Consider the following 23279-nt stretch of genomic DNA (forward strand, 5'->3'; position numbering starts at 1 on the left):
TGAATGACCAGGTTATTCCATCTTCCCTGATGGCACGGCCATATTCCAAGATGACAATGCCAGGATTCATCGGGCTCAGATAGTGAAAGAGTGGTTCAGGGAGCATGAGACGTCATTCTCACACATGGATTGACCACCACAGGGTCCGCCTGGGGCCCACTAACTCCCACCCACCGACACTAGATCGGTTCGGTCCGGTCTCACATAGCCTTGGTGTTATGGAAATCCGGTCCCGGCCAGGCCCCTCCCTGTCCCGGTGACATCAGCCGGAGCTCGGCTGCTTTCCTTCAGAGCCCTCGGTGGTTCCGCTCACTCACACTCAGCTCAACGACGCCAACGCTTCTCGTTCTTGATGGGCCGAACCGAGCCCCGCCAGGTAAGCTTCTCCGGTTCTTCCGGGTTTCTTGGCTCGGCTAGGAGGAAGATCTCCTCTTCCCGAACTTTTCTTTGTAGAGAGTCGGGTTCTCCAGCCGCGGAGAACCGAGAGGCTTCTGGAGTGGTTCTGCTGGACCGGAGGGTTCCTCTGGGTTCTGACCCTGATGGTAGAATCGGTCCAGCTGGACTGAACCGCAACAGAGCCACGAGATCGCATCCTTTCAGGTTCCGTTGCCCGCGCGGAATCAGCCTGAACAAAAGTAGGAATCGGATCCGAGCCGACCCTGGTGGTCTCTCTCTGTGTGTGTGTGTGTGTGTGTGTGTGTGTGTGGGGGGGGGGGGGGGGGGGGGTATGGGCCAAGTTGTCATGACGACCAGAGACATTCCTGTCGTGTACCCAAGACCCCTTGTCCTGCAGCTGATAGTTTTTGATGCTCCAAGACATTCAGTCAAAAGGCCATGAACAGCCTCAGTTTGGATAAACAGAGATTGCAAATGTGTTTAAAACCCTCAAATTAAAAATCTACCTGTCCTGCACGTATCCTGCCATGTATTGCTACGACTGCTGTGCTCGGAGCCTAATGCCTAATTTATACTCCTGGGTCGAGACGGAGGCGCACAACGCCGTTATCTGAGCCTGCTGGAGACCCCTCACAAGGACGGATAGAGTCGAGCTGTGTTTTCTAAACATCCGTCCAACGAGACGGAGAATGCAAGCTTGTGATTGGTCAGGACGCTGCTGTCGTCTACATTGTGCCCTCAAAAACAAAGAGAGCCGAGAAAATCTAGTGGCAGACATGGAGAAGTTTTAAGAATATCTCGCAAAAAAAACTCTAAAAATATGAATGTTTTATCCCCCGTGACTGGAGGAGTGTAAAGATACTCAGCAAGTGTTTTATTGGTTGGGAAAGACGAGAAACGTGGATTGAGAGGTGCCAATTGCATGAGGATGTGGAAGGGAATGAGGGACACACTGGTCTGTGTTCAAAAGTCTCTGAAAACATTAAAACAATGTAAACACAATAGCAAATACCCTATCGTGGACCAGATACGTGACTGTGCGTGTGAATGGGTGAATGACTGGTTGTGTTGTAAAGTGCCTTGGGGGGTTCCATGACTCTAGAAGGCACTATATCAAATACAGGCCATTTGCCATTTACTGTAATGGTGGCAGGACACCTCAGAACAGCGCTACGCCCTCTGTTGTCCTGGTGGGGAACTGGCTTGCAGCAATCCCCAGGAGACGGAGAAGTCTGAGAGCAAGACGTCAATGCGTCTCTCCCTCATGGAGCCGACGGAGAGGCTTTAGGGAGCGTCTGTAAATGTGTAGAGCGGTGTCCTCCCACCTCCCCACCCTCACCCCAACCAGCCTTTTGGAGCACCGTGTGTTGGTTCAATTCCCACTACCTCCAGTGGAGATGCAGGTGCTGATAGGTTGGAATAAAACCAAGACTCTATTTATCAGCTGTCATTGTGTGTGTGTGTGTGTGTGTGTGTGTGTGTGTGTGTGTGTGTGTGTGTGTGTGTGTAAATATCAGGCTTTGCCTGCTGGTCATGTGACTTCACCTGTTGATTGGTTCCTGATTTTTGTGGTAGGGCTGGGCGATGTGGAATATTGTGAAAAACTGTCACGATGTTAGTTTTGACAACAGTCGACAGATAAACATCACAATATGGAGCAAATGATTGTTTTAGTCCATTTTTAATGTTCTCTGGTAAATGAAGATGTCAGAAGGTTATTTTTCATTTTAAAGATTCATTTTCAAAAGCTCAATTTGTCATCAAACATTTTTGATCAAGTTTATTTTAAAATAAAACCTTCAAGTATTAAAGGAGAGAAGAACAAAAATGGGAATTTTCCTTCATTAATGTTAAATGATATAACAGGTAGGGATGCATGTTTTCCCAAATTTCTGCAACTGGTTATTGACGCCCCTTAACTGTTGATTACCAGTAGTGGTGCAACAGATCATCGTTGATCCGTACGGATCTCTCTCTACGGTTCGGTCAAGCATGCGGTTCGCAGGTGGGTCACGTGGAGGGCGGAGGCACCACCTGTTCCAAAGGAGAAACACACAGCGGTGGTCCTGGTGGAGGAAGGGAGGAGCTTGAAAAACCACCTGCATCATTTAGGTCGCATGTGTGGGAGCATTTTGGCTCTCCTGTAAAAGACAATGATACAAATGGTAAAAAGTAACACAAACACACTTCCAGTCCAACGACGTGGAGCGGTGCTGCACGCCCCTCCGATCGCTCTGAGAGGAGGAGGGGGTGGTGCATGAAACATGCCTTGGACAACATAAACGGTGTGGGACCTGTAAGTGTTGTTGGGGACAAGTCTGTAAAAAAAAGAACTAAAGAAAAACAACGCATCAGAAAAGTGAGCAGATGAGTGAAAGCTGGACATTATGGGAGAACATGTCTATGTGTAGGGCAAGCAGTAATAACATTTAATCAGCAATGGACCTTTCTGTAAATCCTGCTTTTATAGCAAGCTGCAAATTGAGCAGAAAATGTTGCACTAAGTGTTCTACAAAACAAAGAGAGAGCAAAGCTTTGATCTGCTGATCCGAAAAATGATCGATCTATGACTGAAAACCGTGATAGGATTCGAACCGTAAAAATTTTGATCCGTCGCACCAATTCCGTGTTGTTGGCGCTGTAGATTTTGGATCTGCTCGAGGTCCTGCACCTGCAGATGACGTCAAACCACTCGGCCAAAATATATTGCATCTGTTTTTGGATTCTGTTCTTTGGCGTTTTGGAAAGGGTTAAGCAATTTTGTCATGAAATTCATGTTTCTAACTGCGTACATGTTTTCGAATGTAGTAATATAACTTCTGTAAGTCGTATATCCATGTAGCGGAGGAAAATTTATTATTTATTTGATATTCTGTATAAATATGTAATATTACCTTGCTTGATCTTTATTGTAAATATCAGAAGATATAGGGCTTAGTCAGAAGATTCTAGGATTTTTGCTTTATTAAGTAATTATACACACTTCGTTTAGATTCAGAAAAGAGTCAGGTTTATAAAAGTAAGAAATTATTTTATTACAATTATAACATGATAAGTGAACTAAACATTTTCTGTGATTGGATGAAGCTAAATGTGATGAAGGCTATGTGCCAATGTGTTGTTGGTCAGAACTTCCTCATCTCAGAAAGCGACGTCTCCTGATGAAAAATAATTTGGATTCCTTAAGCTATGAAGTTGTTCGTCAGAAGCACATCAGACGCAATCTCTCAGTGTTCTACCTCACCTTTTTGATGACCCTCGTCACGGATCCAGACGTCAGAGAGGTCGGATGACCTTGGGGCACCCGGGTCCAGTAGATTGACCCCAAGCACTGACTTCTCCAGTCCAGAGTTGTCACCAGGCAGCCCAGGTTGGGATCAGCTTGCATCTCAGGAATAACTCTTAAGGAGTTGAACAATATCAGCTCGTTTCTGCAGGAACTGTCTGCTGTATCAGATTTGCAGGTGCAAAAAGGTTTTGATCACGTGTCAAAATCTTTGATTGTTAAAGAGGTTTGGCTACAGATGGCCGGTCTGAAGCTTTCTCTAGAACTGGCAAATTACTCAAAGTGATCTAGTTTTAGGGATTTGATGTTATATTTTGCACAGCCAGTCAGAGGCTGACAAGTTTAGAGATGTTTTACCAAGGCAACTCAGAAATACGCCCTCTTTGATATCAGAAGTCCTGGCTGGTAAGGAAAAACAAGTTATGTGTTGTAGTCTTAACTTAACTGTACTTGTTATGGTGTGAGTGCAGGTGTGAGGACCCTGTCGTCAAAACATGGTGAACACATGGCAGGTTCTACTATACAAACAAAACATAACATCCATTCAGTTTGCACAGATTAATGAAGCATTTCATTATACTATAATTATTATAAGTAGTAATAAACAAATGTTTATTTAATGATTATCTAGATTATGAGTCATGGAAGAAGTTCATATTGATTTAGTAAATCATTCTTGAATTTAGCAACTGATTCGAGCAGGAGTTGTTCCTTCTGTGGAGGCTGACATACGAGACCTTGGGAAAGAAAGTTATTGTTTATCTTTCAGACTTGTGAATCCCAGCTGGTGTGAAGGCAGACTCATTTTAAGGGAACACAAGCAATGTTGTGTCTCCTTTCTGACCAGATGTTGAATAGATGGTGAAAGGTCAAACAGTGCCTAAACTGACCATTGCTGGACGCTACATCCAGCTAGGGTTGCAAGGATTAACCAGTTTGACTATTAACCACAGTGTGAAACGCTGCGGTTAACCCACCGTAAAGACGTCTCCAACACAGCAAATAAATAAATAAATAAAATTAGCGGACCAAAGAAAAAGTGAAACTGAACGAACAGAACCAGGGTCAACAACCACCGGGACTGCCCCGTTTCCACCTAGGAAGGGCTTCAAGTGTCCCGTGAGGAAATATTTTAGACTCCCAAAGCTGCTAAAAGATATCTGAACGATGGCTCATCCATCTGCGGAACTAGTGGAAAAAAAAAGTTGTGACGCTCCCAATTTATCATCTCCGAGATCATCACACACACAAATTAGCTCCAACTGAGTCAGATTACGTTAGTGACTGAACGTATTTAACAGTACTGTTAGAACAATCCAGTGAACAACTGTTCAAATTGTGTTCTACGTTTCTGATTGGTGGGCAGAATACTTCCAGTGAGGAAGCAGAGCCTGAGGGCTTTGGGTTGGACTTTCCAGTCTCTGGTGCTGAGGTCACTGAGGTTGTCAAAAAGCTCCTTGGTGGTAAGGCTCTGGGGGTGGATGAGATCTGCCCGGAGTTCCTTAAGGCTCTGGATGTCGTAGGGCTGTGTTGGTTGACGTGGCTCTGCAATATTGCGTGAACATCGGGGGCAGGTCCACTGGACTGGCCGACCAGGGTGGTGATTCCCTTATTTAAAACGGGGACCAAGGGATGTGATCTAACTACAGGGGGATCACATGCCTGAGCCTACCTGGTAAGGCCTATTTCGGGGTTCTGGAGAGGAGGATCCGTCGGATTGTCAAACCTTGGATTCAGGAGGAGCAATGTGGTTTTCGTCCTGGCCATGGAACACTGGACCAGCTCTATACCCATTGGGGGGTCCTGGAGGGTGTGTGGGAGTTTGCCCAACCAAACTACAGGTGTGTTGTGAATTTGGAGAAGGCGTTTGACTGTATCTCTCAGGGGGCCCTGATACTCCAGGAGTATGGGGTACCAGGCCCGCTGATATGGGCTGTTAGGTCCCGGTATGACCAGTGTCAGAGCTTGGTCCGCATTGCCGGCAGTAAGTCGGGCTCGTTCCCAGTGAGAGTTGGACTCCACCAAGGCTGCCCTTTGTCACAGATTCTGTTCATAACCTTTATGGACAGGATTTCTAGGTGCAACCAAGGTGTAGATGGGATCTGTTTTGGTGGCCTGAGGATCAGATCTCTGCTTTTTGCAGATGATGTGGTCCTGTTGGCTTCGTCAGAATGTGATCTTCAGCTTTCACTGGAGCGGTTCGCAGCCGAGTGTGAAGCAGCTGGGATGAGAATCAGCTCCTCTAAATCTGAGACCGTGGTCTTGAGTGGGAAATGGGTAGAATGCTTTCTCCGGGTCAGGGATGAGGTCCTACCCCAAGTGGTGGAGTTTAAGTATCTCTGGGTCTTGTTCATGAGTGAGGGAAAACTGGAGCATGTGATCGATAGGCGGATTGGTGCTGCATCTGCAGCGATGCGGACGTTGTACCGGTCTGTCGTGGTGAAGAGAGAGCTGAGCCAGAAGGTGAAGCTCATGATTTACCGGTCGATCTACGTTCCTACCCTCACCTATGGTCATGAGCTTTGGGTAGTGACCGAAAGAACGAAATCGCAGATACAAGCGGACGAAATGACTTTTCTCCAAAGAGTTGCTGGGCTCTCCCTTAGAGATAGGGTGAGAAGCTCGGTCATCCAAGAGGGGCTCGGAGTAGATTCGTTGCGCCTCCACATCGAGAGGAGCCAGTTAAGGTGGCTCGAGCATCAGATTAGGATGCCTCCTGGATGCCTCCCTAGGGAGATTTTCTGAGCATGTCCTAAAGGAGACCTAAAGGTAGACCCAGGACATGTTGGAGGGAATACGTCTCTCACCTGGCAAGGGAACACCTTAGGATTCCCCCGGAAGAGCTGACTGATTAAGGCTGCTGCCCCTGCGACCCGACTCCAGTTAAGCGGAAGAGAATGGATGGATGGGTGGACATCTTCGGTTTATCACTAGGCCTGATGCTGGAGAAAGCCGACTCTATGGTGTATGTGTGGGTGGTGGTGGGGTTTTATTGTTTATTTTTTTCACCATCCAGGTCCCACCTGCTACCTGCAGTAAGAGGCTAAAGCTACACAAACATTAGCTGTTAATAGTGTGTCAGGCTGGCTGCTGTGTGGCCCTGATCCAGCCACTGATTGTCCCAGTGTGGAGGATCATTTAATATGATTGGCTTTTCAACTGTTCTATATCATTTTGTCACCAGCCATACTTCAGTGTGTTTATGCGGATACGTGGAACTTGTGGTTATTAACATGTTTCTAAATAGGGGCGTCTCCAGCCTTCAAGGAACACCTGAGCTTACCCCAGACCACAAGTGACATTTCACTTTCACAAGAGTGTTTTGTATATATATATATATATATATATATATATATATATATATATATATATATATATATATATGTATATATATATCCAGAAATATACATATATACACTTGCAACAGATTAAATATATACAATACATATAATATATATATATATATATATATATATATATATATATATATATATATATATATATATGTAAATAAAATGGTGGACTTTAAAGTAATCCTCAGTCTTGGTACGAATAATGTGGAGCTTCACAGGCACCCTTCAAAAACCAGAGAGCCCACCTGGCGCCATTACACCTGCAGCTCAGGAAATAAGGACCAGGCAGGACTAAACCCAATTAGCCAACTAAAGGAATCTGATCAGATCTAAATCTGGATTACAAAAATCACAAAAAGCCTGCAGGCATTGCATTTTTATCCATCCATTCATCACAGTTCATGTGCATCGTCAGTACAAACAAAGCAGTCATGGCTGGAATCTCAGTTTTAATCCATATCAGCCAGTAGGATCAAATATATTTGAGGACTTTTGGCCTCTCCTGGCTTCCGTAGCTGTAACCTGGTTACGCTGAGGAGGGGTTTGGCTCGTCTCTGCACCTAAATGGGAAAATCGCACTGGTGAAGCGGTGAATTAAAACGTTAGAAGAGGAGTCACAGTAGCAAATCCAGCTTGCTGTAACGGAGAGAGAGGGTAGAGAGCGAGCGAGCCTGTGGCTGATGAGTGAAAAAAGACAAAAACGTCAGGGGCTGAAGCCCCGTCATAATCAGCTGTTTCTAACCCTCCGTGTCTCCTCCACATGTCCTAACATGTCCAGAGAGACAGATTAAAGCTAAACACGTTTTTGCAGATGAACTCTAACAGGATATTCCCAGGCCAGCACACTCCTCTCTCACAGGAGACAGTAGACATCATGGAGATCCCCATGGGAGACCCGGTCCTGGGTTCTAGCTGGACCTGAGACCTGAATGAACCTCTTTGTGTGAACAGGCTCATGTGACTCCAGATAAGCTGCAGGGTAAATGTGCTCTGGTGTCGCTGAGACGTGCTTCCAGCTGATTACAGCATGAGTAAGCCCCCCAGCCCAGGGCCACTCATCAGTCAGCTGTTTTCAAACACACAGTGAGTCTTTATCCCTCCCTCTTGTTTCCAGGAAGGAGCCCTTCTGTTATCAGCTTGATTTGCATCAGGTGGTTGTTTTGATCACAGCGATTCCAGGAAGTACCTCGTCTTGTGGCCTGGTTCTCAGTGTAGAACCTGAGCCCAGGCTGAACTTGGTCTGACGTCCCTAGGATATTATAGAATCGACTTATTGAAAAGAAAAAAGAAAATAGATCACAGGTAAGCACACAAGGGCAATAAGCTATTGTGGTATCCTTCAAGCACTAAAAACAACGAGTGCAAGGAAACTTGGGTTCCACAACTATGCAGCATAAGGGACACGGCCCTACTAATGTACATCCAGCATTGCACGTATTGTAAGCAGTGAACACATACATTGGTGTTGTTGGGTACCAGGATAATGCCAGTACTAGTTCAACCAGGAGCAGAGGGGAAGGATGGACTACAGTAGCTTTCTGTTTTACCTCTGGGATCTAAATCAGGCTCCTAAAGCCTGTTGACCAGAATTATTAAATATTTAGATTATATAATTTCTCTCAGCCAGGCACCAAGACTAGGTGTGTGTGTGTGTGTGTACTTGTCTTTAAATGTTTGAAGAGACAATGTGAAGTTATTACCAAGTCACGCCTCCAGACTCACCTCTATAAAAAGGCTTTTAGATAGTAATTTTTAATCTTTCCCTTTTTTGCTGGTTTTATTTGCCTTTATGGGTTTTTATCTGTTTGCTGTATTCTGTCTGTTATATCGGCATTTGTATGTTTCTGTTTTTGTGTTGGGCGGCACTTTGGTCAGCTCCCATGCTGTTTTTAAATGCGCCACATAGATAATTTGGTATGGTATGAATTAACGTGTAGTTTAGGTTATGGTTAGGAAAAGAACCCCACTGGTTAGGGTTAAGGTTAGGTTAGTAGTCTGGCCTGCTAGACTAGTTCTGCACAGGAAACTGGTTCCTCACAGGCAGAGAGGCACGTGAGGGCGGGACCAGCCAGCTCAAAAATAACCAATCAGAAAAAAGGCAGAAATGCAGACTGTATCACGCAACACTGTAGTTTTTTAGCCGTAGTCAAAAATGCCGTCTGGGGACGGCTCACACATCTTTCTTTAGAAGAAAGGCTTTTAGCGCTTCTACTTGTTGTTTTAAAGACATTCAAGTCATTTAGACCAGAGGAAAGAGCCGCAGCGAACTCCGCTTCAGTCGCCATGTTTATGACAAACTCGGCGTTGTGGTGTGTGACGTATGCTACTCAGTGCTGATTGGCTCAGTTAGAATTCTTAGGGGGCGGGGCTATTTGAATAGGAGAGTTCCCAGACACTTGCTTCCCTGCATGCTGGCTGGTCAGGCTAATGGGTTAGGCATAGTAGAGTCACGAAAATGAACTTATAAGTGTGTGTGTGTGTGTGTGTGTGTGTGTGTGTGTGTGTGTGTGTGTATTTAGCAGACACTTTTGTCCAAAGCGACTTACAAGTGATAATCGGCATGTTGCCCTTGAGGCAACAACAACAACAACAACTTGACATCAATCATGGAGTGTGTGTGTGTGTGTGTGTGTGTGTGTGTGTGTGTGTGTGTGTGTGTGTGTGTGTGTGTGTGTGTGTGTGTGTGTGTGTGCGTGTGTGTGTGCGTGTGCGCACGCAGCTGGATCTCTGACCTCTTCTCGAAAGATGCAGGATTTTATTTGGGACCCAGCATTCCTCACATTCTTCCTCTCCCCCTTCAGAACCCCCCCCCCCCCACCTCCATCTTTTCCTGGTGGTGTTTATGTTGTGAAGTTGAAGGGTGTGTGATGCTGCTGCAGCTGTTGAGAATATCTCCAGTTACACCTGGAGAGCCAACAGGACAGTCGATGCTCAGAAAGAACAGAAAGTTTCAAGAGCAAACTGCAGGTTAGAGACTCCCATGAACCAATGTTTAGAGAAACGTAACAGAACCTTGTTTTAAACATTTTTTACACAAACATAAATTATTTAGACTTTTAGAGTCTTTTGGTGAGAAACCTTTTTTTTTCCAAACCAAGTGACGTCAGCTGAGGGAGTCCTGTTAGCCTAATCCAGATAAAAACACGGACTCTAATGCGGCTCTGACACAGAGGAGACTTTAAATGTTTATGATTCTACTTCTGATGGACCAGAACCATAAAGTTATGACTCTGCTGCTCGCCCCTGAGAGCAGAGACAAGCTTGTGCTGCCATGTGAGGACAATCGGGGGGGGAAGGGACCAGGTGAGTTACAGATTACTATCATGTACCAGACAGTTTAAGCAGTATCAGTCAGTTAGTATAATATTAATACTAATGAGCGTCTCAGCGGTCTCATACTCGTTAATATCCGTTCACCTAACCTAGTTTAGCTTAGAGAGACGCCTGCCATCCGGTTCTGGAGCTCATGCGGGCTTCTGTGAGCTGGATCTGACCTAAACAACAGCCAGCCAGTCCAGCTGGTATTTTTAAAAGCTGCACATCTTCTCCTGGTGGTCCAGGCAGCGGTTCTGATCTGGTTCTGACCCAGAAACCAGCTGGCCTGCTGAGCTGCGTGTCTCTTCTGGTGGTCGGTTCTGACCTGGTTCTGATGGTGATCTGAGCTCCAGAAATCCGCATTTAAACCCCACCACTGGTCTCCGGAGCCCAGCGCGGACCTCCCTGACCTGGTACCGACCGATGCGGGCCACAGAAGTCCGTATTTTCAGCTGCACAAAACGCCCTCAGGCACGGAGATAGAGGCGTTGTTTCTCTGATCTGGAAACCCGTGGACTCGATGTCCAGACAGGCTGGAGTTGGTACAGCCTTCACACACTCTAGTTTATCAACATGAACACAACCCAACACTAGTAACACGACCTCTACCCTAAACTAGCCACTCTCCACACTGAGCTGAGGCAGCGCCTAGCTTCTGATTCCCTTTGGTTACGTCAGACGTTCACATTTAGAAACAAGAGAAAAAACACTTTTACTAGAAAACTCTGCTGTTGTATTTTACAACCAAATATCCACAATAAGCTTTTCAAATAGTATTTTTTGGACATAATTTTATATGAATTAGAAAAACCTGTAACCTGTCATTTGCTCTTTAATGAGAGACTAGGCAGTTTTGGTTTGATTTTAGCACCCCTAGTGTCTGTTTAGTAGAATTGAAAGCCGTGTGTGTGTGTGTGTGTGTGTGTGTGTGTGTGTGTGTGTGTGTGTGTGTGTGTGTCTGCACACGGGATTCTCTGAGCATGTGGGTGGGGAAAAACACACGGAGAAGTTTGTGCTTCATCCTTTCAGCCTAATTTATACTTCTCCATCTGTGTGGAGCCTCATTTCCCCCAGAAGGAGAAAGAAGTATTCATTTATGCCTACAAGGACTACAAACATAAAGTAAAACAGAGACCACCAGCTGCTCGATTAAAGAGTCAAAAGGATAAAAAGAGCAAGGAACACGTCCCTTACAGGGGTAAACTTCTGCTCGAGACCAGGCATGGTAGAGCCCTACGACCTGAAAGGAAACAAACGGCGCTCAGACGTTTCATTACTGCTGAACAAACATCACCTGAGTAAAAGTACTACTTCAACACGTTTATAACCAAGTAAAAGTAAAAAGTAGCCGTCCAGAATCATGACTCCACCACCAGGCACTGCTCCAGGTTTAAACTCTGGATGAGCCTTAAATAAACAGGTTATCCTCAATAGAAGCTACAAGCACGTGCAGAGACCTCACCTACAGCACAGGTAGACATGTTAGTTTTCGTTTAGACCGATAGAGTTCAAAATGGCTTGTGATCGTTTCCTCCGTCATTTTCACTTCACGTAATAATAAATAAAAATTCACCATTTCATTTTTATTCATTTTTCACTAATATTTAGTGTAAACACGCTGGCCAGCGTGTCCGGCGTGTAGGACCATTTTACCTGCTGTTCTGGTTCTGCTGCTGGGCCGCGACCCACAGCTCCTCAGCGCTGATAGCTGCTGATCATTGTGTCCAGGTCTGAGATGATGCTCAGATGTTCTGATGGGAGTCTGTTCTTGGTATATTTGCAACGTTCTCTGTGCGTGACGTTTTTAAATGTCTGCTCACCTGCAAGCGTCGGGTGATTCCATACACCGAGGTATCCCATCAGCACCCGATACATCACCTTACAAAGACAGATGAGGTGTTTGCTTGTACATGTATTATGTTAGCAGCTGTGAGGTAGTTTAAGGCTAGTTCAACATGAAGAGGACAGCCTGTCAGTTTTGGGTCCATCCCAGACTAACCCAAACCCAAGCTGCAGCTGCTACTGTGGGCCAGTGGTGGCGCTAATTCACCACCTCGTAGCTGCCAGCCACCCACAAGTAAAACCACGTCCAATCATATTCACAAAGCTTCAGTAAACCACAGAGCAGGTTGGTTCTCCAGCAGGTGTTACCATGGTGACTGGGAGGAGCTTCAGGCTAGCCACGTTTGTAGAACCGATTTTGGGGCGGTAACACCAGGATTTTCAAAAGTAAGCCTCGTTTTCTGGATTAGCTCGCTTTCTGGCACAGCGCCCTGTTCTCAGATAGCTACTGAGGAAAAGCACTTTGGAAATAAACAATATTACTGTTTATTGGAGCAGCCCTAGCATACGTGTGACGCAGCTCTAGCAGGGTTTAGGCTCTGTCCAGCTCCAAATCACATAAGGAGCGTTTGCTTTCTTACTGCTGTCTTTGGAAACACAGGATGGAGTTTGTCTTCCAGCTTTAGGGAAACACGTGAGAACAATGAGTGGAAGGTGGTGCTCTGAAGGAAATGCAGCAGCCTCTCATCACAAAGGCATTTCCTCCTCAGCCACTTCCTGTTAAGGAGCAGTTGTCCCAGAGCCGGCCTCATTTAGGGCCAATCCAGCAGCAGTCTGCTGGTCATCACAATGCTTTTATTACTGCGGGGACCTTCTTCAGTCAGCTGTTTTATAGCCAGAGCTCCATCATCATCATCATCATCATCATCATCATCATCATCCTCTGCCACCTTCTCCTGAATACAGACACACTGGTTCTGAGTAAGCACAGCTTCAGCTTGTGCTGAAGACACTTAGGTCACTGAGGTATACTGCGTGTGTGTGTGCGTGCGTGCTTGTGTGTGTGTGTGTGTGTGTGTTCTCCAGGACTAAGTAGAGCTTTTCCCACTGTGAGCTAAACTGGACTTTAAAGTGTGGTTCTGTTTGAGGTTCTGGTTCTGTTGGTCTTGAGGAATGGTAGGATGCATCTGCAGGAACAGTGAAAAGCCAAGCTCTGGTTTTACTGGTCAGTCCATGGCCAGGAGATCTGGATAAGAGCCAGGTCCTGGATCCACTTGTCTGCCATCGCTCCACCGGCTGTGCGGGGATCAGTGTAGACGGTGTGGACTGAGTGCCCTCAGGAGCTGGAGTACTTGTGTCATAAACGTCAGCTTTGGTTTCTTTAACCTTATCGTTTGCCTTTTCTGTCTGATTATAAACCTGTTTTTTTTTTTTTTTTTACAACAGTGACTTTTACTCTGAGGAACACACACACACGAGTATAAACCCGTATGTTAAATTAGGGCTGAACCATTCTGGAAAGTATTCCAATTGCGATTTCTTTCATGATTATTCTCTCGAGCGGCTTTTCTCATATTTTTCAAATAACGGAAGCAAAATAAAATCTATGCAACTGTATTGAACATAAACAAGTTCATGTATCTACCCAGGGTTTTTCCTGGGTTCAAATTTGCGTGGCGGCCGCCTCCAGCTGATTTTGTGCCACCCCAGTCTGATTTCACTCTGCCCCCAGCTATATGGTAGCCTGGCCTGCCAGACTCGTCCTCTGTTTAATTCTGCTCAGAGAGAGTCTGGTAAAGGTTGGTTTATGCTTGACGCGTCCGCGAGGTCCGCACGGCTCCGCGCGGAAAAGTTGCGTCATTTTAACAACCACGCCCCTCCACCGCGTCTCCGCACGGCCCAAGATTTCCGCAACGCGCACCTCGGAAAATTTCTAACCACGCGGACAGTCGGACGCGGAAAAACATGGCGGACCGGCACGGCAGAGGTTCGTAAATACAGACATTTGTATGATTCAGCTCTCAGAGATCACCATGATCAACATGTTGTTAATAATTCTTGGAGAGAAATAGCTCGCACTGTCGGAAAAGACGAGAACGCTGTTAAAAATGCTGAAATACCATGTTGTAAACAGTGATTTCTACTTCTACTATGGTGTAGTGTTGGATGCATGCTGTAGAGCTCCATGCTGCTCCGTTCAGTTTGGGAGAATATTGGCTCACCGCAGAAACGAGCCGCACAAACCATAAACGCTGCGAGTTGTGAAGCGCGTTCCAGCCGCGAGCCGCATCACCGCGTGGAAAGTGAATGCGTCAAGCATAAACCAAGCTTTACTCACAGGCAGAGAGGCACATGAGGGGCGGGACTAGGCAGCTCAAAAGTAACCAATCAGAAAAAAGATGGAAATCCCGACTGTGTCGCACAATGCTGTAGTTTACTAGCTGTAGTAAAAATGGAGTCTGGCAACAGCGCAAACATCTTTGTTTAGAAGAAAGGCTTTTAGCACTTCTACTTGTTGTGTCCAAGTCATTTAGACCAGAGGAAAGACCCGCAGCGGACTCCACTTCAGTCACCATGTTCGACAAACTCGGCGTTACGGTGTGTGGCGTAGGCTGCTCAGTGCTGATTGGCTCAGTTAGAATTCTCAGGGGGCGGGGTTATTTGAAGAGGAGAGTTCCCAGAGCCTTTCTCTGTGTAGAATTAAACAGAGGAGGAGTCTGGCAGGCCAGGCTAGCTATATGGATGTTATTTTAACTGCAGTTGCAGCGTTGCGCCACTACAGGGGCGCTGTATGAGCAGCGGTGCACCGAAAAGCGCTAAAACCGCTGCAGACAAAGATCAAAAATTACTTTTCTCGCTAGTTGGTACATATCTATGGTTGGTGCTATTGACGTCCTGATTTTCCCCCAGGCTCTTCCATATCAGAGCAGGGCTGTACAGCAGTGTCTGTGCGTGTCTGTCTATGTTTAAACGAGCATGTGTGCAACATCTTTGAATTACTATTTTCCCCAGAACTTTATTGAACAAAAGTAAGTTACGTGTAAGAAAAATTATTTTTACTGGCGCACAGTGTGGTCATCTGGATGCAGTGGAGGAAATAAAGGAACCAGCAAAGGCAGAACTGGTCCAAAGTCTGGGATCAAAAGTGCAGATTGGCTAATGCTAAAGCTAACGGGTAGCAGTCTCACGGTCAAGTGGCGCACAGAAAAATATATGATGATGATGATAAAACTAAGAAAGACTAAACTCTACAAGTGGATGAAAAGTCCCCACCATCCTGTTTATTCTGCATCCTGCAGCGCTACGGATCAGAACCGCTGCAGATACGAGTCACATGACGGCTACAAGCTTTGGCAAGCCATTGTAGTATATAAGTCAAACACTTCTATCTTTGAACATAATTTAAACTGGATTATTGCCAACCCGTACATGATAGACATGCCACCATTACATTGTTAGCAGCAGAAATGACATGTTATTAGCATTTCCAACACAAATGCATGTTAATGAAATACATTTTATTTTACTGGCTATATTTGTGTGTTATTTTGACTAAGATGAGTGTTTTTAATACAAACCTAACATGTTACTGAAATGTAGGTCAAATATTTAAAAATATTTTAACTATAACTATCAGATGGGAAAAAGGAACTAAACACCAATCTGATGCATATTATTGAGCCTTTTATAATAAGAGTCTGTTATTTCAGCCTGATATTTTTGTTGTTTAATTTCATATAATTTCATATTTTTTAGCAGCAAACCAGTTTTGTTTCACTTGGAACGTTGTCAAATGGAATATTCTATTAATCAACAGAAGCTTAGATTAGAACACTTAATGAAAACATATTTGACCTTTAAAAAAGTGAGGCAGTTGAATGCACAGCGTATGCATGTGCTGGTGCATGGTCAGGATGGTACCACCTCTGCCTCAGTTTGTGCCAGGAAAAACCCTGCATCTACATATTTATCTACAAATTACATCTACATGTATATTTGTCTGCATAAACACTCACAGGTAAAGACAACGTTTTGCATTTGAAGGTGCTCTGCAGCCAGGAGCACATCCCTTGAAGGATCACAGATATTAGCATCACCTGTGTGTCCTGTCTTTTGTGTTTAGAGTTTTTGATGTCTTGTCCATGCAGATCTTCCGTAGTTCAGTCACGTTCAGCTGCTAGCCAAAACTCTGTGGAGTTGAAGTCTCGTACGCTTTTCTAGCTTCATTAAAATATCTGTTTGTTCTTATTTGATTAATGGCAGTTTTGCTTTTTATTAGACTCCAAATGAAGCCTTTGTGATTAGAAAATCTCCTTTTGTCACATCGCTATTTAACTGCACATGAAATTAATCGTTCAGCCTCATGGTACAAAATGGTAAAGAACCTGTATTTGTATAGGGCCTTCTTAGGGTTCTACGACCCCCCAAGGCACTTCACAACACAATCAGTCATTCACCCATTCACACACTCATGGTGATCAGCTACAATGTAGCCACAGCTGCCCTGGGGTACACTGACAGAGGCGAGGCTGCTGAGCACAGGCGCCACCGGTTCCTCCGACCACCACCAGCAGGCAAGGTGGGTTAAGTGTCTTGCCCAAGGACACAACAGCAGAATTCTCTGGTCGGAGCCGGGATCGAACCCGCATTACTGGACAACCCACTCTACCTCCTTAGCTACTGCTGTTGCGTTAAATCCCAGTTTTAATTGAGCTTAAACAGATTTAGGCAACAAAAGTAGGTCCTGGATCTGTTCTGGTTCCTTAGCAGGAACATCAGGACCAGGCTCACATCCCACAAACACTCAGACAAGATGGTGAGCGGTCTCTGGTGCTTTGATGTGAGTTTGTTAAGATCTCATGGTCTTCCTGTGGGACAGCCACCCTACAGGAAGTGAACTGCTGAACACGAGGAGCACTTCCTCTGTGGGGACCATAACTCCAAGGCTGACTGATTGTTTATTGTGCCTGTTGGAAGGTTGACGTTCACCCAGCTGCTCCATCCCAGATGGAGGCTAAATAGACAGATGGGGCCTGTCTGACGGAGCATCTTTCTCCTCGTCGTGTTGCTGAAGAATAACGCAACAACTCCTATGACGGGGGCCTGTTGATGTTCTTCTGTCCCTAGTCAGGTTCAGGGTCCACTAAAAGGCTTGTCGTGGATTTTATCTGGGCACATACTGGAGCTTTCAGATTTCAGACCCAACCACAGGTTTCCATCCTCGTCTTAGGTGTTTCTGACGGAGAACTCTAAATAAATGAACATCAGTGATTTAGAGGCGGAACATGTTTCAGTGGTTTCATAGTGACAGGATTGTCCATGTGAATCATAGGGATTCAGGTCGTTTGGTCTACGTGATTGGATTTGTGGGATTTTATAGGAACAAACTAAACCTGATCTGCTGCTTCTTCTGGAGGACGGTCCTGGATCTGGAACTGAGGACACCTGTAGGTCTGTGGGACCGGTTTGGCCCAAGCTGAACCCTACAGACACACATCTCACCCAGTCTAGTGTTGAAAGATGTTTGGTGTGTTTATTGTTAGTTTCTGTAGCTTCCTGTAGTGAAGACAGAGGGTTACAGATCCACTTGTTTAGCTTATGAGACAGCTGTTTGTGTCTGCTCCGGACCAGATGATCAACTGGAGTTCTGGTTGGTAGTTCGAACCCTGCCCGGTGGGATTGATCCTTTGGCCTGTACCTGTGAGGACCTAGAGCCAAAACTTCTGTGGTTAAAGAAGAACTGGATCGACTTTGAAAACTGATTGTTTATCAAGTTCAAGATGGCCACCACCGGCTACCTGACATTAGATGTAGTTTAACAGTCTGAAACGGGCAATAAGAATGTCACTAAACTCACTAATGACCATGAGGACAGCTGACTGCTTGTTATCTGAAAAGCAGCATTGTTCTGAGACGATCACGGACTAATCTCTGGAATACAGTGTTAGACGTGTCACCATGGTGCATTCCCAGAACAATAGAACACACAGGGAATCTCTGCTGTCATGGATCCAGATCCCACTGTGCCTGGTGGGAGCTACAGTTATAGACACTATTCTGTAATTATGGTCAGTCTAAACTCCAGATGGTTCTGATTTATGTGTTGGATTACAGGTCACATTATCTTAAATAAGCATCATTCCTAGAAGCTGCACAACGGAAATAAAGCAAACATTTCCTTCTGCAGTATTTCTGCCTGCATCGGATTTGTCAGATTGGACCTGCTTGTTTAAGTGTTATGTCCCTTGAAAGAATATAGAGACCAATTTAGGACAACCAGCATTTTTTTCTTTGTTATTTATGTTTTTCACACTTAGCAAGCAATACATCTGCAGGATTTTCCTGCTGCAGATTCTGCGTGATGTGATGGGACTCCTCGCGTTAGGGTGAGCTGAGGAGAAGAGGCCAGCTACTGAGACGAAGGCCTGCCTCAAGTATTAGGGTCTTGTTCATAAGTAAGGGAAGAATGGAGCGTGAGACCGATCGGCAGATTGGTGCTGCGTCTACAGTACTGTGGACGTTGTACCGATCTGTCATGTTGAAGAGAGAGCTGAGTTAGAAGGCGAAGCTCTCGATTTACCCTTACCTATGGTCATGAGCTTTGGGTAGTGACAGAAAAAATTAGATTGCAGATACAAGCGGCCAAAATCAGTTTTCTCTACAGAGTCTGGCCTGAGAAGCTCGGTCATCTTTCTTGAGGAGCTTGGAGTAGACCCGCTGCTCTTCCACGTCGAGGGGGGCCAGTTGAGGTTGCTCGGGCATCTGATAAAGCCTGGACGCCTTCCTGGTTAGGTTTTCTGGGTCCGTCCAACTGAGTGGAGACCCAAGGGAAGACCCGGGACACGCTGGAGGAACTGTGTCTCTTGGCAGGCCAGGGAATGCCTTGGCCGAAGTAGCTGGGAAGAGGGAACCATAGATGGGAGTTGTGGCATCAACAAGTCAATTAAATGCCGTGATTTTGTTCTGCTCAACAACTGAACAATTCACTGTGCTGATTGAAATGACCTGGTTTAGTTGCTAATCTGACTTGTTGATGCCACAATGCCCCATCTCTGCAGGGACGTCTGGGCCTCTCTGCCTACACATCGCAGGCCTGGCACTTCCATGTAGCCAAAAAAATCATTAAAAATATATTTTGTAGTAAGATAGGAAAGGTGGTCTAGCTAGACTCCTGAGCACTCATTTTTTCAAATGTTCATAGAAACCGTCCTATATTCCTTCCCACAAATTACATTTAGAGTGTGGTTTTCTCCCATGGCTGGAACCTGCTTACTCCTGGTAAACAGCCAGCATTGTCTGCTGTCTCCCAAGCATCACACTGGGGGAGTGGCTCTGCGATGACGGAGATATGACAGAGGAGCTCATTTTCCCATTCCTCTTTCCATCTCCAAGCAGCTTCCTCTGTACCTGCCAGGACCTCATCTTCCTCTTCATGACCAGCTACTCTTTCTAGCAGGATCAGTCATGGAACGGGCTGAACTAGGTGAGGAAGTTTGGATATGGCGTGTGTAGCAATTAAAACATATTAATTATGACCAATAAGATGTGATATTCCATATAAATATGAAATATCAATAGATTGAATGGTTTAATCAGAAGATTCTAGGTTCTTTGCTTCTTCAGGGACCATAAACACACGTCGTATTAATTCAGACAGAGTCAGTATATAGTTTATAAAATGAATTTAATTACTTTTCCTAAACTAACAATTTATACATGACAAGATATGAATACTGAGATGTGATGTAGTGGATGTGAGGTGTTGTGATGGAAGCTAGATGTTGTGGCAACCGTTCTTTGTATCTGAGAGAAATTGTGAAATCTGGGTGTAAAAGAATTTGTTGTTTGTTATAAACTAGTGCGTTGTTTGTTAAAAACAGCATCAGATGCGATCCGTCGCGCCAAGTCTGCGCACCCTTGGTGTGGAGGTTTTCGTTCGATCCAGGGGGGTCGATGGTCACTGCCAGTGGAGTGAACTCTGATATCAGGAACCGGTAGATAGCTCCGATAGGACCCGTCCAGTCTGAGATCCCTCGAGGTGAAGGTCGAAAACTGGAATGCTTACTTGCGTCTAAGGTTGATGTTTGCTTGGCTCTTAGAAGAGCCGGTTGTCTGGTATCAGGGTGGACTTTGGGGATCATGTTGGGAGAGGATGGTGCCGCAATGATGTCCGAGGCATCTACCTCCAGCAAAAAAGGACGGGCAGGCTCCGGGTCATGTCAGAATATATTCTGATTTTTCCATTTGGTTTTGGTGCTACCACCATTCCTGCATCTGTGCTCTCCTTGTCATGAATTACACATTGTAGCAGGACCCAAAATGCAGGTAATTCCAGAGGCAGCCAGGTATGGTTCAAAAAGTAAAACTGTTTATTTATTTATTTTTTTGTGTGTTTGTTTTGGAGCCGGGGTCTGGAGCAGGAACAATATGACAAAAGCGTGAGGAGGAGCAAAACACAGGGATGCAAATAAACACAGTAACAAGGAACCAACAAAGAGCAATGGGTAGAGCTGGGTTTAAATACACTGAGGAGGTGATTGGAGACACGGAACAGGTGTGATGATTACTGATTTCAATGATGACCAGGTGTGACTATCAACTGAGTGGAGATGATAAAACACAGACGAACTGTACACAGTAAACTAAGATGATGCTAGAACTAAAGACTGAATGAAGTAAATGAAAATAATGATCTAACAAAACAACACAACACAAAGAGCCAGGGAGTAAGGGCAGGGAACACGAAGACTTGGGCACCAAGAGCAATCACTGGGAACTAAACTGGGGGACACAGGGATGCTGGGAAAAATGAAAAAGAATAAGGGGGCTAAATGTAAAAAGAAGTTAACTGTGGAAGAATAAATAACTATAAGAAAACAACTGCTAAGGAAACACAGGGGTCAAAAGTCACTGATGAACACATGAATGAGTTTCTCTAGGTCTTGACTGGACACGAGACCTCTGAGTCGTGCTATTTGATGATAAAACGCTGATGCAGTTATAGCCTTGATGTCATCAGTGAAGCTCATGTCTGAATCAATGAGGACATCTAGATTTCTAACCTGGGTCTTTGTCTTTATTCCTCTGGAGCCAAGTTGAGCAGTAACCTCCATCCTATCCTTATTTCCAAAGACAAAAACTTCAGTATTGTCTTTGTTTAGCTGGAGGAAGTTTGATTGCATCCAATCCATAATCTGCTCCAAACACTGACAGAGTGAGTCAAGTGGACCACAGTCACTAGGTGACTGAACCTCTATGGAGCTTTTTGTTTGCTACAGGTAAGTTTGACCTTTTTGGGTGCAATGGTGTCAAGGTCTTCAAGAGTTTTGCAGATGAAGTGATTTAAAAGTGAATAAGTACAGCTGGTTGTCGGACTTGTTGATGTATTCATGCATTCTATAAAAACTGATGCAGTGTGATCACCCTGTAGGGTTAGCATACATATGTATTTTGGGTGTTTTTTAAGCTAAATATACTACACTACATTTGACCAATAAGATGTCAGTTTCTATATAAATATGGAAATTCAGTCTGATTGATCTTTGAATGTTTAACCAGAAGATTTAGAATTCTTTGTTAATTCAGGGATCTTAACACACTTCGTATTAATTCAGACAGTCAAGTTTATAAAAAGTAAGACATTTATTTTCTAAATAATTAAAAACATGACAACTAGGAAACACTTTATGTGATGAATGGATCTAAGTGGATGGAGGTGTGATGATGTGTGAATGTGATGTTATCAGAACCTTCGTATCTGGAGAAACTGAGTTCTGAGTGGGAGTGAATTTGATCTGCTATAAACTATAAGTGATGGTTTATAAACCACATCAGACGCAATCTGTCGTGTCTATGTACCCTTTCGGAGATCCCCGTTGTAGATCCGGAATGTGTTGAAGTCCGTCGGCCCCAAAGGTACCGAAGTCCGTAGAAGAAACCGTATTGCCACTAGACCGGTCTCTAGGTGTCTCCAGGTCACAACAGGTAGTTATTTGCGTCTATGGAAGGACTCTTAAGGAGTCGGAGCTGGTTCCGCTTTATTCTGAAGGAACCGTTTGCGGTCAGCTGTTGCGTGCAACAGGTTTTGACAGCTTGTCAAAAGATGCAATGGGAGCAGAGTTTTCCTCTGATGGCCAGTCAGAGTTAGGCTCAACTAACTCAACCCGGGAAAGGATTTTAGTTTTATTTACCTATATTATGATTTACTTGGCCAACCAGAATTTGACATGTAAATGGGTTTTGCCAACAAACCCCAGAACACTCCCCCCCCTCAGATAAAAGAGCTCTGATTGGTGGATCAGAAGACATCTATGTGCAGTGACATTAACTTTAACTTGCATCATGAAGATATGCAGTGTGTGTGTGTGTGTGTGTGTGTGTGGATCATGATTCCCTTGTCATATCAAACATTACTGATCTTCATATATAAATCTTTCAATGTAATAATATTATTCTTTTCAACTTCAGTAATTTAAGCACAGATTATTGAAAACATTTCATTAACCATATTGTTCATTTCATTTTATGATTTAATAATGAAAGTTCATCCTTCTTGTTCCGTGAACCAAAGCAGTCTTAGATAAGAGGGAGCTTGCGAGGGACCTTGGTCAAGCAACAGTATCTTTCTTGCAGATTAAAGGCGGCAGCTGCAGACTAATGTCTCCATCTGACTGGATACTGGAGATGTCAAACTGACCATTTCTGGACGCTACTTCCCAGATACCTTTTTTGAGAATAACTGAGATGTGATGTGTAGCAGGTGAAACAAATCTCTCAGAAAAAACACAGAAATGGTCAGATAGACCCACATCCTTAACAACAATGTTCGACACTAGGGCTGTCGCGGTTGAGGAATTCCTCCTGCGGTGATTCAGGGTGGTTTAATATTGCAGTGTGCGATATTATTGCAGTCCTTTTTTTATTGCAGTACTATCTAAACATAATGTTTACACATTTAAAAAAGGTTAAAAATTGCCATGCCTTCTTTAATAACACTTTACTGAATGCAGATCAAAGGGCAGTAACAACACAGATCGCAGTAACGTTTGTTTGTCCGACAGTCGGAGTCCGACTGAACTTAAAAACAACAAAATTCAGGAGGTTAAACTTTTAAATGCAAATTTGGCTGCAGCATCTAACAAATAAGA

General features: G+C 44.6%; 1 protein-coding gene across 2 annotated transcripts in view; it reads left to right on the forward strand.

Moving 5' to 3' along the window:
* Positions 1 to 239: 239 nt before the first annotated feature.
* The window catches only part of LOC107389529 (SH3 domain-binding protein 4), a 69925-nt gene continuing 46885 nt past the window's right edge, over positions 240 to 23279 (forward strand). For both annotated transcript variants that reach the window (XM_015965699.3, XM_015965701.3), the window contains exon 1: positions 240 to 376. The gene's annotated coding sequence lies outside the window, so the exon portion shown is untranslated. The remainder of the gene's footprint in view (positions 377 to 23279) is intronic.

Source organism: Nothobranchius furzeri, chromosome 14 (assembly GCF_043380555.1).
Source record: "Nothobranchius furzeri strain GRZ-AD chromosome 14, NfurGRZ-RIMD1, whole genome shotgun sequence".
NCBI classification, from domain to species: domain Eukaryota; kingdom Metazoa; phylum Chordata; class Actinopteri; order Cyprinodontiformes; family Nothobranchiidae; genus Nothobranchius; species Nothobranchius furzeri.